The following is a 3,923-nucleotide window of genomic DNA, read 5'->3' on the forward strand; positions in this document are numbered from 1 at the left end:
AATCTTATATCAGCTTTTCTTTCTTCTTATGAGCATCACTATGAGCTTATTCATTTTGATGCATATGTCTCCTCTATGCATCACCTATGTAACAACTTACTAACAAACTCAATAACATTGTTACTCAATAAGTTTGTATTATCCCAACGATTTGAGTAAGCAACCCTAACTTGATCTTGGTGGTCCGTTGGGTGAGAAAAGGGTTGGAAGAGACCCGGCTCTTTGTGAGCTCTTCAACGGAGATGTAGGCACTTTTTTGTGGAGTGGACGAACTTTGGGATAAAAATTCTTGTCTCCTTTACTTTTTGCACACTTACTTGTTCTAGTTGATTTTAGACGATTTGCTCCGATCTACTTGCTTGTGAGTGTTTTGTTGCAGGTTGTTGATCAATAGGTCTTTAGACATCTTTTAGAACATGTGGTAACTCATAGATTAAATTAGGTTTGCTTAAAAGTTTTTAGTTTCTCGATTTGCTGATCAGGCTGGAGTATCCGGGTTCACTCGGAGTATCTGGGTCTATATAACCCGGAGTCTCCGGATTCACTTGGAGTATTCGGATGTTTTAATCCGCTGTGAAGTTTTTAAATTTTAGGAAATGCCTATTCACCCCCTCTAGGTGACATCTCGTACACTCAACATCGATGATGCCTATGGAAGAGTCGTAAAGTATTAGAGTCTTCATAGTTCGTTTAGTTCCACTATAGTTTATTTGGTTCTTCGACCCTTGAAGTTCACTTTTGTAAGACGCTTAATTCAATTAAGTATGGATATTGTAATGATTATCATAAATGAAGTCACTATGTGTTGGGATTGATTCCTAGGCTCAGCATATAGATGAGATTGGTTTGTTTCTTGAACCGGTATCGACAATGATATTGGATAGATATTAAATATAATTCCACACAACTTGGATCTTCAATCAATTATATAAATATTCACATAATTTAGCCAATTCTTCAATGCTCTCTATTTCACCAAGAGACTAAACACAAATTTCACTTGAAGAAAGATTGGTCTCAAAGCATAACACATAGGATGGGCTCCTCATATATATGTGCATACAAGTACTTGAATTACTTGTAATATGCACTTAGTTCATTCAAGAATCTAGATGAGTTTACCCTATATTTTGAGTTAAAGCAAAAGAAATTTATAAAGGAAATACTTGTGCCAAGAATGAACTTACAATCATGAGATAATATAGATTACCACAAGATATGAATTATGGCTTGGCAATCTACATGTTTTTCCACTCGCTTTTTCTTCACATGGTAGATTAAGTTCATCTTCCATAGCCATCACCAAGTCTAAATTCTCTAGTGTTTATTTTACCTTATATAGCTCACAAAGATAAAAAAGGTATTTTACCTTATATAGCTCACAAAGATAAAAAAAAGTAAAATTCACAAGAAATTGTAACAAGAGTTTTTAGCAATTACCATCCCTCTTTGAAATGTCTCCTTGAATATCATTGATGTAATGGTTTCTTGCACACTTGATGAGCCCTTGAACGAGGCACTTGAAGTGGAGGTCGAATTTTAACTTATTTCTTGATGACCATCACCAAGCATTTATTGTTTGTATCACTCACAAGAATTTGCTCTAGTAAAGCACCATTAAATGCATCCCTTATGAAAATATAGAAATTTAAGCAAAACTACGTAGCCAACTTCAGGTGTTCACAATCATGAAAAAATTGTGAACAACTCACACCTACACAAGGTTAAGGAGGCTTGATATTTCAAGGTAGGTACTTGTTACCGAGATGTCATTAGTTCTTGATATTAGAGCAATAATCTTCATACTTGGTGCCCTTTCCACAAATGATGAGAAATACCACTTGAAAGGAAACTTCATATGAGATGTGCAATATAATTCTTCTCAAATGAGCACAGTCTTCAATGCATCTCTAAGTACCTATTTAGCAAATTAAGCACTTTGTGGTACCCAAACTATGTTGAGTCCTTTAAGGTTAGTCACGAGAGACTTAGACACCTAAATGGCCCTTGCATTAGCATGAGTTGAGCTAATCACCTTAGCAAGACAAATACCATTCTTAACCTTCCTAAGTAAATATTGATTATTATTGAAAGAGTTAGGCTAAGGAATATTATCTTTGGGATAATTTATACCAATATGTCCCTTTTTACGACATGTGTAGCAAAATTTTCCACCAAGCCTCTTCACTTGAAGCTTCTCACTTTGATGATTTTTTTTCTTTACCCCTTGTCTTGAGTAATCTTGACTTAGCGTGGGGCCTCTTCTTTTAGTGTTTGTAATCATGATGAGAGTTTGCTTGAGTTCTCGATGGCGATGATGCTTTTTTCTTCTTGTAAGGACGATCTAATTTCATGCCCCTTCCCATTGCAATAATACATCCTTTTGTTGATTCTTGATTTCTTTTTTGGAAGTGTTGCTTTATCATCAACTTCACTAGGACAACTTGAGGAAAAAATTTCCGAATTTGTGCACTTGAAATACTTGATGTGAGCAAAATTCTTCTTATTTTTTTCTTTCTTGCTTATCTTCTTATCTTCTTTCTTCAAAGGGCAATATTTTACATGGTGACCCTATTTCTTGCACTTGAAGTAAGTGATAGGAGCATTGATCTTCTTTTGATTTTGCCCCTTGAATTTGACATTGTTAGACTTATCTTCTTGGTGGAATCGAGTCCAGGTCCACTTTTATTTCTTGAATGCACTTGATCCTTGAGCTTCTTGATTTTCCCTTTACTATCAATATAACAAGCAACAGAAAACATTATCTTTAGAGAAACAAGGGTTAGTAGGCAATTCATCATTGGATATATAATTGGTATCAATTGAATTGCTAGAACTAGCACATGCCAAATTTACATTAGGCAAAGAAAATGTGCTAATATATCCACATGTGGTTCATAAGATTTTACCATTGTGACCATTACCTCATGAGCTATTTCTAACATGGCATGCGAATCTACAAGATCTTCATGAGTGTACAAAAGCTTGTCATGACTTTCTTGTAGGCTCACTTGCTTGCTAGTAAGTTTTCCATGTTGAGCCATTAGCTCAATATTTTCTTTGTCCAAATATGCTACATGAGAAATAGAGTTAGAAGTACAAACATCATCAATAGGAGAAATAGTGGATTTGTCCTTAGATAACGCATTGCAATTAGGACATGACATTTCTAAATTCACTAGCGACATATCATCTAATGTATCAACCAAAGAAATATGCTTAACTTTAAGATCCCCATAAAAATTAGATAAAGAACTATGAGATTCTTGAAGTTTTTTATATTTTTCGTTTAAGGCCTTAAGCTCTTCTATTTTCTTAATGAGGAATTCCTCTTGTCTCTCAAAGCTTTCCTTATGGCCTTCTATTATGAGCATGAGTTTGATCATTTTTGGCATGTTCTTTTTGCTCAAAAGATCAAACTCGAGCTCAACACTAATAACACTAAAACTAGCATTATAAACCTCATTTACTGCTTTCTTTTTACCTTTTGCCATAAGTCATAATGGAGCATTGGAGTGAGGAGATGAGCACATTAGAGAAGTGGATGCTTCACTTCCAAGTTTAGGATAATCTATGCTATAATGTCCATATCGATGACATGTATAGCACGTCCTCCTTAATCTTCTCTTGGGTGGACTTTTCTTCTTGATTTTTCTTGAGCCTCTTTCACCTAAACTTTGTCTCAAATAAGCTTCTATTTCCTTCAAAATATTAGTCTCACAAATACTAATAGAAATAGATTCATTACAATGAGGACAATTAATCATATCATCATGATATATAGGCAATGCTGCATTAGATGATATGTAAGGGTTAACAATACTAGTGATATAGAATTTTCACTAGTAGTGTTGTCAAAGTTCAAATGAAGGTTCGAACACTTACTAATTCCACTCACCAAATTATTACCTTGCTCGGATTTG

The sequence above is a fragment of the Phragmites australis genome, chromosome 5, assembly GCF_958298935.1.
Source record: "Phragmites australis chromosome 5, lpPhrAust1.1, whole genome shotgun sequence".
NCBI lineage: Eukaryota > Viridiplantae > Streptophyta > Magnoliopsida > Poales > Poaceae > Phragmites > Phragmites australis.